Source organism: Eretmochelys imbricata, chromosome 25, assembly GCF_965152235.1.
Source record: "Eretmochelys imbricata isolate rEreImb1 chromosome 25, rEreImb1.hap1, whole genome shotgun sequence".
Taxonomy (NCBI): domain Eukaryota; kingdom Metazoa; phylum Chordata; order Testudines; family Cheloniidae; genus Eretmochelys; species Eretmochelys imbricata.
The window spans coordinates 12670309-12684567 of record NC_135596.1 but is presented as its reverse complement, the minus strand read 5'-3'; the positions used below and the strand labels follow the sequence as shown (position 1 = coordinate 12684567).

The following is a 14259-nucleotide window of genomic DNA, read 5'->3' as shown; positions in this document are numbered from 1 at the left end:
CTAGCGATCCGCCTTTCAATGCAGATGAAATGACTATTCAATGGAATGTGGAGTTCCTCACAGCTGCCGGGATCCGGAACATATCTCTGATCCTCCCAGCAACAGAGGAGAGGCTGGTGAGGTGGCCTGGGCTTGAGTTTTCTTCTTGTGATGGATGGCTGCAAATGTGTAGATGCATGAAACAAGTACATCAGATCTCCTGTGCAGGTGAAGGGGGGGACTGTGGGAGGAGGGGTCCCAGATTCTTCCACTCCTCATGGCGGAGACTGCACGGATTTTACCTTTCAGTCTAACTCTTTAACCACTGCAGTTTCTTATTCATTATTATTCGCACGGCAGTAACACCTAGAGGCCACAACCAGGGATCAGGCCTCGGGGATCAGCACGAGGTGCAGCACATACACACATAATAAAGGATGGCCTCTGCCCAAAGGGCCTCGCAATCAGGTATAAGATGAGACATCAGACCAATACAGCAAACAGCTGGGGAAAACCCAAGGTAACAGTGAGGTGATTATGTTGAACGTCATAAGTCGTAGTCACAGCAGACTGGCTGCCTAGGGATTGTCAATTATGGGAGGAGACCGTTTAATTGCAGAGCAGTCTCTAATATTTGTGCTTCCAGTATATGTATTTATTAATCTCTATATTACATTAAACAAAAGAGCTCTGGGACTCTTTAAACTCTTAAAAATACATCTTGAAACAGACTCCAGCAATCATTCCCAAGGGACACAGATGGCATTCTTAAAGCAGAAGCAGGCAGCGTATTCACTGCCTGTCCTAGCTACCAGTGGGGAGAGATCTGCAGTCTAGCAAGGACGCACATACTGTAACACATTTCCAAGGTGCTCATATATCCCAGCACTAGCACTGGGTGTGGCATAAGGACCAGAAAAGAATCACACATTAAAGGGATATGGTTTAACAGTCAACACCCCCATGTTTAGTCCTGGAAAGAAAAGATTTTACAAAGCCAGTAGCTGCCTTGAAATTGTTTTGTTGAAATCACACACAAATGAACTAAGTTATTGGCTATAAACGTTCACCATCAGCGTTAGAATCCCTAACACAACAAGCTCTGTGCCTGGGTCTGAAAGTGAAAGTGCCCTGAAGATACCAACCTACTGAGCCTTTCATAAATACACATAGAAACAGAAAGGGAAAGTCACCATCTGGATTACTTCTTGCTCTTTGCTCACAACAGCTGTTGGTGAAAAATAAGTGAATCATACTAGACATTATTAGAAAGAGATAGGTAAATGAATCTTCTCTTGACACTGATAGTTGAAAGGGAGGAGTGTAAAGTCCAATTCCTAAACTGATCCCAGCGGCAGAAGGCGGAGAGGTAGGTTGGGAGTGCAAGGACCATTTTGCAACTTCATGCTCAGCTTCTGAGTGTTTCACTTACTGTTTTTCAACATCCAATTAAAATGTGAACTGGTCAGTTTCAAAGCCTTTTCCCAGTGGGGATCTAGACTCATGTGTCTTGTCACAAGCAGTGTAGCCAGAATAACTTCCCCAGTGTGGAGAGCTGCAATGGGACAGTGTCAGGGCAGCGAATTCTGCAACAACTGGCTACATTACGTAGGAGTCTAGCCAGCTATTATCTGCCGTACACTTTAACTAGCACTGAAAAGCTGACCATTCTTGGGGGTGGTCATATCAAGACAGGGGTGGGGGCATACTGGCAAGGGATGGTGTGTGGGGGAAGATTGCACAGTTGCTGACCTGGCTGTGCTGCTGCAGGTGAATTGATCCCTCTGGCCCTGTCTCTCAATCTGGGCAGGCAGGAATGGTGAATGCTCTGCAGGTGGCATGCTCTGCTTCCGGAATAGGAGAGAGAGGTTTGTGTCACTCAGCAGTGGCTGGTGAGGGAGCATAGCTTATAGGCTCCCACACACTTCCCTGGACTGGTGGGAGAATGGGCTTGGAGTTAAAACAAGGGCTGTATGGAGGAGGTAGAGGCTGATGTAGTGCGGGAGAGGCAAGGAAGTTGAAAGGTTCCGTTATGTTTTGTTGTTCTTAACTCTGGATAAAATCCAGCTCGACAAAATCTGGGCGCATAACCCCCAAAGATATGGAATGGAAACAGATGTCAAGGAAATTGCACATATAGACAACTGAGCATGTTTAATTAAATGCACACTCAGGACTCCCAGGCAGGATGATGAGTGGGAGGCAGGCTGGCTTCCTCAAAGGCTGTTATGATAAAAAATCCTTTTGTTCTCTTTACCTCCTTTGAAGTTAATTTCTTTTGATGGCGATAGAGTGGCTCTTAGATGGTATTTGGTGGTGGCTGAGCAGAACTCTACAATGGGGATGTTATTCCTGCTGGGGTTCCCACTTAAACTGATCCTGTTCAGTACCCCTCCTGTTTTAGCATCTCCCATGTGTGGGTTTGAGAATTTCAGTAGGGCTTCCGGTATAGTTTTTAGAGTCCTTGAACCTGTTTGGAGGAATTCCTGGTGTCCCAGCTGCTTAACATATGAGCTGATAGGGCCATGGTCCAGAAAATCCTAAAGCTGTATATAGAATCCCTTCAATCATTGTTATGACTTTGGGGAGGGGACCTGTAAGTCTGTGACCCCAGGCTCTAGCAAGCTGGGCCCCATTTTAGCTGCTGATGTTGGGGTTTCACAATTGTGGGGTTCAGTGATCGGCTATCCCTGTTAGTAGGTGTGATGGCTATTACTGAGGCCCTCCAGAGCTAAAAGCATGACCTGCTACCACTTGAACTAAAGAGCCAAGCTCCTTAGGTGGCTCCGAAACAGACTCAAATCCTGTATTGGACACAGAGGGGGACCTGCAAGACACACTCATGGGTGAGTTCCACAGGGAAACACTGCCAAAGGATGAGCCCGTCTACTTAGGCCCTCTCTATGGTGGGTGAAACATGGGCATGGCGAGACTAGCCCCTGGCCCGGCCCTTCTGCCTGAGGCCCCCCCTTTCCAGTAGCCCCTCCCCCCCAGCCCTGGGCCACCCAAGAGCCTCCAGCCACCCCAAGTCCCAGCAATAAGATAGCCGCCCTTGAGTCAACTCCACCCAGCAGGCTTCACGGAAGAGGAGGCAGCCTGCCTGGGCTGGGGCAACTAGCAGCAAGAGGGGGCCTTGGGGCAGAACATGGGCGGAGCTACGTGGGGCTCTTTGGGGAGGCTCCACCCATGCTCGGTGTCCTCATAGCCTCACACCCCCTCTCCTGTATTGGGTTTTTTACTGGCTGTGGCTGGTGAACACTGGGCAAGAACAGGCTACGAGCAGAGGGGAAAGGAGGGCTTTCCACATCAGACAAAAGTAGCATGAACGTGGCAACCAGCACGTGTTGGCACTGCCAGGCATGAAAGCATTTTCATTCCCCACAACAGCAAGTAAACCAACCCCTGACCCCACAACAAACAGAGGCTCCTTATTTTACACTGTCTGGGAACCCTCCTGTTTTATTCATGCTCGCAGCCGTTCTTCTCACTAGCCTGTCACACTGGACGTTGATATGGTAAAGGCAAAGTGGATGGCAGTGCTTCTGGGCTGTTGGTAGTTTCTATCTGAGGAGATGGAGCAAAAGTGGGATATCTGCATTGTTGTGCTTGGATTAGAACAGTTAATGCCAACATAAAAATAGCCCCCTGTGGAATGCACTTTTTGCATGAGCCCATCAGGGTTTATTTTTGTCTAGGTGTCCAGGGAATTAAAAGTGGCAAAGATCCAACACAAGGGACAGGAAGTAAACCAAAAAGAGACCATTGGAAAGGTAGCTGGGTTCGTTTCCAGAACAGAGAGTTTCTTTCACTTCTGTTCAATGATTCAGCATTTCTGTTGTCAATTCACAGAATGAGAACACCGGGTCTGGGTGGGTCCGAAGCAACCGTAGCTCTGCTGCTGTGACGTTCCTGGAAATCCGGTCCAGTTCCAACAGTGCTTATCTAGCCCTTTCCAGTCTTACCCTGCTCCTCTGCGAAGTAGGTTATTGCCAGCTCCTTTTTGCGAGTTGGAAAACTGACGGACGCTGGGTGCATCCGCACAGCGAGTGGCAGTCCGCAGCACTGAGTCTCACAGCCCAGTCAACAGACTAGGGCTCACGTGACGGCACAGAAATTGCAGTGCAGCCATTTGGCTTGCTGGAGCTTGGGCCCTGAAGTCCTCCTGGCTCCCTAGCTTCAGAGCCCAAACTCGAATGTCTCCACAGCTCTGTGGCGCCGCAGTGCAAGTCCCTGAACCAAGGCTCTGCAGCTGGCTGTGTAGATGCACCCAAGACAAGCGAAGTGCCTGAGGTGTCAGAGCTAGGAATAGAACCCTTACCCAGCAGTCCTGTCTCAACTCCTTTGTTCTTACCCACACCACAGTGTCAGGGAGAAAAGAGCAAGAGATGTTCTCCCACTATTCCTACAGCCCGGGTAGCAATCTGCAATGTCAGCCCCAAATACCACAGCTGACACTCGTGGCACCGCAGCAGGAAGGACAGTGCAGGGGGTGGCAGTAGGGGCAGGGGCTTGGGGATGGCAGCAGGAGGTGGGGTGGGGGCAAGGGGTGGCAGTAAGCAGCAGAGGGCAAGGGTGGTGGTAGGTAGCGGGGGCAGTGGGTGGCAGCAGGAGGTGGTGGTAGGTACTGGGGGCAGTAGGGGCAGGGGGTGGCAGCAGGGTGCAGCAGGCAGTGGTGGTAGATAGCAAGGGGTGGGGGTTGGGGTGGTGGTAGGTTATAGAGGCAGGGAGCGGAGGTGGGGACAGGCGGTAGGGGTGGGGGTAGGTAGCAGGGTGGCAGTAAGGGCAGGGAGGCAGTAGGTGGCAGGATACAGGAGTTGGTGGTGGTGATAGGTAGCGGGGGAGCAGCGGCAGGAGGCGGGGTGGGGTCAGAAGGTGGTGGTAGGTAGCAGGGGTGGGGAAGAGGGTGGAAGCAGGAGGCGGGGTGGGGGGCAGTAGGTAGTGGGGGTGGGGTCAGGAGGTGGTGGTAGGTAGTGGGGGGTCAGTAGGGGCAGGAGGTGGGGTGGGGGCAGTAGGTAGCAGGGGTGGGGTCAGGAGGTGGTGGTAGGGGAAGGGGGCAGCGGCAGGAGGCGGGTGGGGGCACAGTAGGTAGCGGAGAGGCAGCTGAGGCAGGAGGGGGTGGGGGGTCAGTAGGGGTCAGCAGGAGGCAGGGTGGGGGGACAGTAGATAGTGGGGGGATGGGGAGCAGCAGAAGGTGGCGGCAGGAAGCGGGGTGGGGGGGCAGTAGATAGCGGGGGGCAGCAGGGGGTGGTAGGCAGCAGGGGGCAGGAGGGGTGGGGTGGGGGCAGTAGGTAGTGGGGGGCAGGAGGGGTGGGGCGGGAGGCAGTAGGTAGCAGGGTAGGGAGCGGGGGTAGGTAGCGAGGGGAGGTGGGGGACGGTAGGTAGCGAGGGGGCAGGAAGGGGGTGGTGGGTAGGGGCGGGGTGGAGGCAGTAGGTAGCGGGGGGTGGTGGGGGCAGTAGGTAGCGGGGGGGCGGGGAGGGGGACAGGCGGGGGCAGTAGGTAGCGAAGGGGCAGGAGGGGTGGGGGCGGGGGTGGGGGTAGGTGGCGGGGTAGGGGTGGGTAGCGAGGGGGCAGGAGGGGGGTGGTGGGGGGCAGTAGGTAGCGAGGGGGCAGGAGGGGCGGGGGGAGGTAGCGAGGGGAGGTGGGGGGCGGTGGGTAGCGAGGGGGTAGGGGGCGGGGTGGGGGGCAGTAGGTAGCGGGGTAAGTAGCGGGTGGTGGGAGGTGGGGGGCGGTGGGTACCGAGGGGGTAGGGGGCAGTAGGTGGCGGGGTGGGTAGGTAGCGAGGGGGCAGGAGGGGCGGGGGGAGGTAGCGAGGGGAGGTGGGGGGCGGTGGGTAGCGAGGGGGTAGGGGGCGGGGTGGGGGGCAGTAGGTAGCGGGGTAAGTAGCGGGTGGTGGGAGGGGGCAGGAGGGGCGGGGGGAGGTGGGTAGAGGCGGTGGCGGCGCTGCTCTCTCTGTCTCCCCCGCCCACTCCCGTTGCCCCGGGTCCCGCCCCGCCTCCCGCTTCCGGTCTGGCGGGCCGGAAGTTCGTGTACGCAAAACGCCCCCAAGATGGCGGCGGCGAACCCGGAAGTGAGGAGCCGCCTCTGGGAGGGAGTCTGAACCCCGAAGCCCCCGGGGACCAGGTGAGGGCCGCTCGCTACCCCCTCCCCCGGGACCCCTACGTGCGGAGAGATCCGCCGGGCTGGGACTGGAGAGCCCACGGGTCCGGGTCTCTGGGGAGTTGTGGGGGGGGGGGAGCCCTTTGCTTCCCCTCCCCCTGGGTCCGGGTCTCTGGGGAGTTGTGGGGGGGGGGGAGCCATTTGCTTCCCCTCCCCCCGGGTCCGGGTCTCTGGGGAGTTGTGGTGGGGGGGGAGCCCTTTGCTTCCCCTCCCCCCGGGTCCGGGTCTCTGGGGAGTTGTGTGGGGGGGGGGAGCCCTTTGCTTCCCCTCCCCCCGGGTCCGGGTCTCTGGGGAGTTGTGGGGGGGGGGAGCCCTTTGCTTCCCCTCCCCCCGGGTCCGGGTCTCTGGGGAGTTGTGGGGGGGGGGAGCCCTTTGCTTCCCCTCCCCCCGGGTCCGGGTCTCTGGGGAGTTGTGGGGGGGGGAGCCCTTTGCTTCCCCTCCCCCCGGGTCCGGGTCTCTGGGGAGTTGTGGTGGGGGGGGAGCTCTTTGTTTCCCCTCCCCCCGGGTCCGGGTCTCTGGGGAGTTGTGGGGGGGGGAGCCCTTTGCTTCCCCTCCCCCCGGGTCCGGGTCTCTGGGGAGTTGTGGTGGGGGGGGAGCCCTTTGCTTCCCCTCCCCCCGGGTCCGGGTCTCTGGGGAGTTGTGTGGGGGGGAGCTCTTTGCTTCCCCTCCCTCCGGGTCCGGGTCTCTGGGGAGTTGTGGGGGGGGGGAGCCTTTTGCTTCCCCTCCCCCCGGGTCCGGGTCTCTGGGGAGCTGTTGGGGGCAGGACCCTTTGCTGCCCTTCTCCCACAAGACAGGGTCTCCATGGAGGGGCAGGTCTCTGCTTCCCTCCCCTGGGTCAGGTTCCTGGGGAGCCACGGGGACGGGGTATGTCTCTCTGCTTCTACTCCCCCTTCTTTCAGGTCAGGGTCTCTCAGCGTTTCTGGGGAACATGTTGGGGGAGGGCTCTTTGCTTCCTCCTCTCTTCCCTCCCCGGGGAGGGGGTCAGGGGAGCTAAGTTATGGCCAGGTTTCTCCTCTTCTCCCCCCTCAGGTCAGGGTCTCTGGGGAGCTCTGCTATTCCTCTCCCCATGGTCAGTTCTTGGCGGGAGAGTTGTGTCCTGCACCTCCTTCCCTGTCCGTCACCTCATTTCCTTCTCTTTTCTGGAAGGGAGGGGATAGTGCTTCAGGTTTTCTCAGTTCCTCCAAGGAGGCTATTCCTCCTCAAGTTATCTTTATTAGTCAGAGTTTTAACAGCCCTGAAGGTGTAGCAGTTTGAGTCATTTCCTGAAGCACAGTCCAAGCAATGCAACTACCTACTTGGGCCGAACGTTTGGTTTACCCATTCTAGTCATGATGCTTAGAGTTAGGGTGGATAATCTGGATTGATATTTAGTCTGAACCATCCCCAGGTATTGTATAAGATAATCCTACCTATACATAATCCCTTTTATCCGAAACCCATTTACAAGAATCACCTTGCTCATCATTAAAATGCAATCACTTCTGGGGTGCAGTGGGAGAACTCTTAAAGAGTGTAAAATAATACCACATGATAATTTGGGACAGGAAGGGAGGAGCTCTGTTGGTAGCACCCAGCCTTTGAAGGACCTTGGTTATTGTATTAAGGTGTAACACCTGGTGTTCTGAGTCCCCTGGTAGTATTTGGGGACAGGTAGTTTGTCCAGATTAACCCTCAATTTGTGTGTACAGCACCAAATACAATGGACCCTTCCTTTGCCCAATCCTGATAGGGCTGCTTCTGTTATACAGCTAAATAAAAAACATTTATTTTCTTAAAAGTCTGGCCCTTTTGTTGTGGGGAAAGATAGGCTCTCTAATTACATTGTGGCTTTTTACTTCAATGTTAGTGATGGAAAAGAATTATTGCCTTATCTACCTGTCTGTTGCAACTGACAGTGTAGTCTTGTTCCTGACAGTACATTCTCTAGGGGCCTTTCCGTTAACTGTTAAATGACTTGCATAGCAAGACTTCCATCAATTCCGTAGGAGACTATTCCACATGCTAATATGCCTCTCTATTACATTTTGCCTGGTTATTTTTAGATATTATTGAAGAACAAGAAGGAAATCTCTTATGGAAGTAAAGTAGCTCCTGAACTTATGAATACACTCCCTTTTTAGGTGTATTATGGACCAGATTCTTCCACCCTTTCTGAGGCTGAGTGTCATGTTACTCTACAAGTAGACCGAAGGACTAACGTGATTATTTGTGGATTATTTGGTGTGAGTAGGGGTATCAGAATCTGTCCCTATTTGATGTCTAGACCCACCAGCCTTTACCATGTAATTACTTCACAGCACCCTGGATTTTTCTACATGAAAATGTATTTTTAAAAATAAGTAAAGTTTACTATGCATATGAAAAAAAAAATCTAATGTTAATTCCTAGTCTAAAGCAAGGACCAGGCTTTTCTAATCCCACGTAAAACTTAATTCCCAAAAGGAAACTCTTTGCACAGGGAACAGGCTGAAGCGACAGAAACCAATGAGTGTCTCACTTCTGATTTAAAAGTAGCAGAAATCTGCCCTGCACTGAGACCCTGAATGTCAAGTTCTTGCCCACAATGGTGCTGATCTTAATTGCCCAATTCATAGCCCCTGAAAAATGGAGTTTATGCTGTGACAGACTCTTAACTCTACTGCTGCTAGTGGTCATCTATATACTTGGATCTTAATGTTGTTAAATATCAGTGCAGTGCTTAAAGCGGGGTTCTGCTATGACAAGAGACTGTAAAAAAAAAAAAAAAAAAAAAAATGGAGTTAGGTTCTACTTTTATTGTGATTCCAAAGCAAATGTTCTCAATTTACAATAAAAATAGATGGCTTTTCTAAATTCTAGCCCTGCAAACTCACCAAGGGATCTGAAAGTTTCCTTGGGTTCTCTTTGGCTTGTGCATCATCACCAGTTGTAAATTCTGCAGGCAAAAACATGCCCTTTGTTGTATCTGTGCAATCCTATTGTCTTTGGGGTGGGGTGTGGCAGAGAGGGTGGCACAGGCCTAACCTGAGGGAGAATGTAGCCCTACAGTTGGAATTTGTAAGTTAACAGTTCTGTTGAAAGCGTTTGAGACAGGAGGGATTCCAGATCCCTCTTGCGTAGCTGGGTTGGTTTTGTCAAGTGGGCGTGCAGGGGTTGCCGAAACAGGCTCTTGTTGACGGAAGATGGCTGTATTGTACTTGATGGAAAAGTAGGTTGTAATATCACCATGAGTACAGTGTGTGTCCATTGGTCCCATAAAGAAATAGTTTTCCAACAAAGTCTGATGGATAGGAAGTCAAGTCAGGAGACCTTTTCCCATCCCCTTCTCTTGCTCTTCGTGGGATGCCTGGCAAATCACTTAGCTTTTATTCATCAGTTTTCCCATCCAGATAATGATACTTTCCAGCTATACAGCCTGGTGGTTAAACCCCTATGAAACCTGTATTGCTGAAACCTTGCACTTTTTTTATATACCATTTAAAGGAAACATACGTTCGCTTTAATTGTCTGAACTTTTTTAACCCTTCGAAGCAAGAGTCTAAAATCTTCAGGTATCTTGATACTTGGCAAAATTAGCATTATTCTAGAGCACCAAAGTTTAATAGTTGCATTCTAGTTTCCTAATATTTGAATAATATAGGTCTGGCAGAGCTATAGCTGCTTGGTATTATCATCAGTGTAGAACATAAGAACAGCCAGGCTGGGTCAGATCAAGGGTCTGTCTAACCCAGTGTCCTGTCTTCCAACTGCGGCCAGTGCCAGGTACCCCAGAGGGAATAAACAGAACAGGTAATCATCAAGTGATCCTTCCCTTCACCCATTCCCAGCTTCTGGCAAACAGAGGCTAGGGACACCACCCCTGCCCATGCTGGCTAATAGCCATTGACAATAACACTCTGCCTGGATTTTTTTTTTTTGTTATACCTGAGGTGACTAATGATTAGAAAGAAAAAATATCTTCCCCGATTTGCTTACCTTGACAGCACTTGCCTGTACCTGGTATCATGTTTTATGTGGGCTTTCTCACATCAAACAGTGATAGGAAAATGATTTTTATAAAAATAGGGAAATATTATTGTGAACCCACAGAAATAGGCAGGACAACTCTGGAGCCAGAATAGCACCTGACACTACTTCTAGTTCTTTTTTTTTTTTAAAGTAACTAGGTCTCGATTTGACACTGTCCCTTTAAAAATGCTCTGAAAGAACCTGCTGAGCTGCCATAAAATTTTTTCTTTCACATACTAACTTGCCCTTCCTACCCCTAGGGGTCCTTAACCTCCTGTCAAAGCCATAGAGTCCTCCATCTTTTCCCATGCTTTATGCTCCCCACTCTTGAGTAGGAGAGGACTCCCTTTGGGTCACTGCTGAGCATTGAGACATTCCCTCTCTCACAGGCTGCATCATCTTGTGGACACCCCCACGCCCCCAGCCCCTGTTGACTGAGGTAGGAGACAGCAGGAACCAGTGCCTTGTATGGCGATATAGAGCATTACCACCTGAGTGGACACGTGCTTTAAAAATTGGAGCTACTTTCCTCTTGTTTCAGTAAGATTCTTTTCTTTACATTAACATATAAATGGACAGAAAATATTTTTTTTAGGCACATTGTATGCTTTTAAAATCATTCCCATGCAGGGACCTTGTACAGCAAGTTTCAGCCTGGAGTAGCATGGAGTAGTCTTTTAAACGGCTAAGTTAGACCCCTGAAATGGTTTATAATGGAAATGCTGACACAACTTTAATTTTTTTTAACAGTAGCACTGTAATAAAGAGCTAACTGTGTAGTCAGTGAAAACTGAGCTGTGATTTTAATCGCCAGAGTCTGAATCTGTCAGGAAAGCCTTCTAGGCTTAATTAAGAGAGGTTTATATTCTTCTTTGAAACATTTTTTTAAATTTAAAATCTTTCCAGTCTTTTTGGTAACATGATCTAGAACTGTAAACATATTACTGTGAAAAAGACTGACATAGCAAAATACATGTTGAACCAGCCTGAAATGAGCTTAAAGTGATATGTTTATGTATTTATGACCAGTAAGGAGGCATGCTTTGATGTCTTTGCACAGCTTTTTCCAGTGGGAGTGGTGATGTGGTCAATCAGAGCATTCATAACTTCTCTGGTAGTGTTGCCCATAGGGCCAGGATCTTTTGGGCTAGACAGACGCCATGCACTCCTTCTGAGGCCTGGCATACACCTAGAACTTCTGTTGACGTAGCTCTGTCACTCAGGACTATGAAAAATTTTACACCTCAAAGTACCATAGTTAGATCAACCTAACCCCTGGTTCAGATGTGGCTAGGTCGATGGAAATATTCTTCCATCAGTCTAGCTATTGCCTCTCAGAGAAGTAGATTACCTGTCCTACATTGAGGGAAAAATCCCTCCCATCAATGTAGGAAGCAACTACACTACGGCCTTACAGCAGCACACCTGCAGTCCGATTTGCTGTACTGCTGTAGTGTAGACATACCCTAAATTAATTCCCTGGCTTCCCTAAGTAGTGATTGGGGCACGAGGCAGAGGAAAGATGGTCTTGTGGCTGAGGCACAGGACAGAGAATCTGGAGACTTGGGTTCCTCTCTTGCGTCTGCCTCTGACTTACTGTTTGACCTTGAGCAAGCCACTTTCCCTTTCTGTGCCTCTGTTTTCCCCATTAATAGAATGGTATAATATATGCCTACTTCACAGATATGTTTTGTGGTTTAATTCATGTTTGTAAAGCACTTAGTCCTTTTGATGGAAGTACTGCCCAGGTGCCCCAGTCATGCCGGGTACATGTATATCATGCTGTACACGTATGTCAATGCCAGGTATTAGGATTATTTATGATCTTCTCACATGTTGTCTTGCAGGTTGGAGTACACAGCTAGTCTGAGCAGGTACGACTCCCTTGAAGTTAAAGACACTATGCATTTTTACCAGTGGTGATATTGTCCCGATGTGTCAGATACTCGGTTGAACGTACTGCGGCTCTTAGTCACCCATGTTGCCTGAGCCTCTCTTTGTGCTCTCTCGTAGGGGTTGTACAACCTTTTGTGCCTTTGAAATTTCAGAGCACAGCCAAGTGTATATGTGGTGGTTTGTAGGTTTCCACAGAAATGTTCTGAGTTTCTTGGCAGAGTTGGGGGAGGGAGGCATTTTCTTGTGTATGACTTTTCTACCTGGAAATAGAAATACGTCATTTTATCTCTTCTACCAGTTAAAAGGGCTCTGACAGATGGATTCTGCCTCTTCCCTCCCTATAATGTGCTTCACTTGAAGTAATCCGTCCTAAGACTGTATTTGGGTCCTAGTTTAAGCAATATTCCATTGATGTAAACAAAATGTTTGAATTTCAAGTCGAGCCATTAAAGTCAAGGCAGCCTGTGAGTGAAGGGAGAGACTGTGCTTTACAGCGAGTCCTTTGTGGGGAAGAAATATGAAACTCTGAACTGTGAATTGGTGCTCTGACAGTTCTGCTGATGGAACTGGGGTCTGGGGAAGCATGAAACAGTGTCCTAATGTCATTCTGCAAGCTGAATGAATGGCAAATGAGGTCAGAATTACAGATAACTCAGCAGCAATAAAGTTGTATTGTGCTGTCTTGAAATGAAAGATTTAACGTAAAATATATCCACATTTGGCTTAACGAAAGTTCCTCTCCAGTGTATGTTGTCAGTAAAGCAGCTGAAGCATGGGACTGCTTAATCTTACTAGGGTGCTCAGTTTATTAAGTTTATGGGACAGAATAGAAAGTTTCTTGCCTTTTTCTTGGGGAATTCGGGGAATAACCTCTCGGGGCGTACATCAACAGCAAGACTCAAAAGTAAGCTTTTTTAGATTTCCATATATGAATATTTATTATTGCCTTTCTATAGTGCATTTCACCTGTGAATCTCAAAGCACATCATAAACATTAGTGAGGTAATACAACAACCTTATGTGATAGTATACCCGTTTTACAGTTGGAGACTCTGAAGCACAGAGGGGTTAAGTGACTTGCCCAAAATTACAAAGTCATTTGTACACTAGAATTGCCTACACTAGAAAGTTGTACCACTTTAGTTACTATCTGTGTAGTTGTGAAACAACCCTCCCAGTGTGGATGCAGTTGCATGGGTATAAAGGAGCTTTCCACTGGTAATCCTATTCCATGTGGGAGGAGGAATAACTATAGCAGTATAAGGCACTTTTATTATACCGGTATGACTGCATTCATACTAGAACCTGTACTGGTCTAACTCTGTTGGTAAAAAGCCACATCTTTAACTGCCATAGTTATATCAATATAGTTTGTAAGTGTAGACCAGGCTTAGTGGAAAAGCAAATAAAAGAATTCAGGAGTCCTAGTTTCCAGTGCTGTGGTGCTTCTTGAGAAGTTTTCCCCCCAATTCCATTACTCCCTCTTCTTGAGCTTGGCAGCCCTTTTGTAGTGTCCCAGTAGAGGTGGATTAAGTAGGGGTGGAAATAAAATACTCAGGGTTGAGTTTATTTCACTGTTTAACTCTGCAGACTACAGGTGAGCACGCCTTCAAATAAATGCACAAAGTGAATTTATTACAGCCTCACATAGCATGTTTATTTGAATGTATGCTCAGTCAGTTCTCCATTTATTTTTTTAAACAGTAGAAAACTCAATAGGGGAAGCTGATAATGCAGTGTTATATCTGAGAATGTAAATGTGCAAGTCAAGACATTCAAAGATTCCCGCGGCAACCGTAACTCATCTGCTTTGTACATTATAGATTAAGACATTTTAACAATGTACCGAGTGATATAAAATGCTACAGTTGTGCAAAGGGGCAGAGTTATTATTTTTAGAGAGATTTCCTGATTCTTGTTCATTTTAGATTCCCAGCCACAGTGTTGCATTAGTGTGGCAGCTTATATTGAATTAGACCCACATTTCTTTGCAGAGTGCAATTTCTCTGGTAGTGTCCTCCGGCAGTTTAAGTTTTGCCATGACTTTGTCAAATAGGGTTCATTGTTTGTACTTCTGTTTCCTTCTGTTTTTATAATCCAAGAGGCCTCTCTCTGGGTGTGTTGTTTTCCAACTGCTGAGTCTTTTCTTGGCACCTGTAATTAAGTCTGTTACACCACTAATTTAAACCCACCTGGCTTTATCTTTTGGCTTGACTGGATTGTGGGAGAGCAGATATTTT

General features: G+C 49.2%; 1 protein-coding gene across 9 annotated transcripts in view; it reads left to right on the top strand.

Moving 5' to 3' along the window:
* Window positions 1-14259, top strand: part of SBNO2 (strawberry notch homolog 2) — a 126996-nt gene that overhangs the window by 12806 nt on the left and 99931 nt on the right. For 2 of the 9 annotated variants that reach the window (XM_077842130.1, XM_077842125.1), the window contains exons 1-3: window positions 6084-6100; window positions 10513-10663; window positions 11971-11997. The exons of 1 other annotated variant lie outside the window; for it this stretch is intronic. The gene's annotated coding sequence lies outside the window, so the exon portion shown is untranslated. Of the gene's footprint in view, window positions 1-6006; window positions 6101-8004; window positions 8359-10512; window positions 10664-11970; window positions 11998-14259 lie in introns of those variants that run through there. 6 more of the 9 variants (XM_077842131.1, XM_077842128.1, XM_077842132.1 and 3 more) reach the window with 4 other exon arrangements.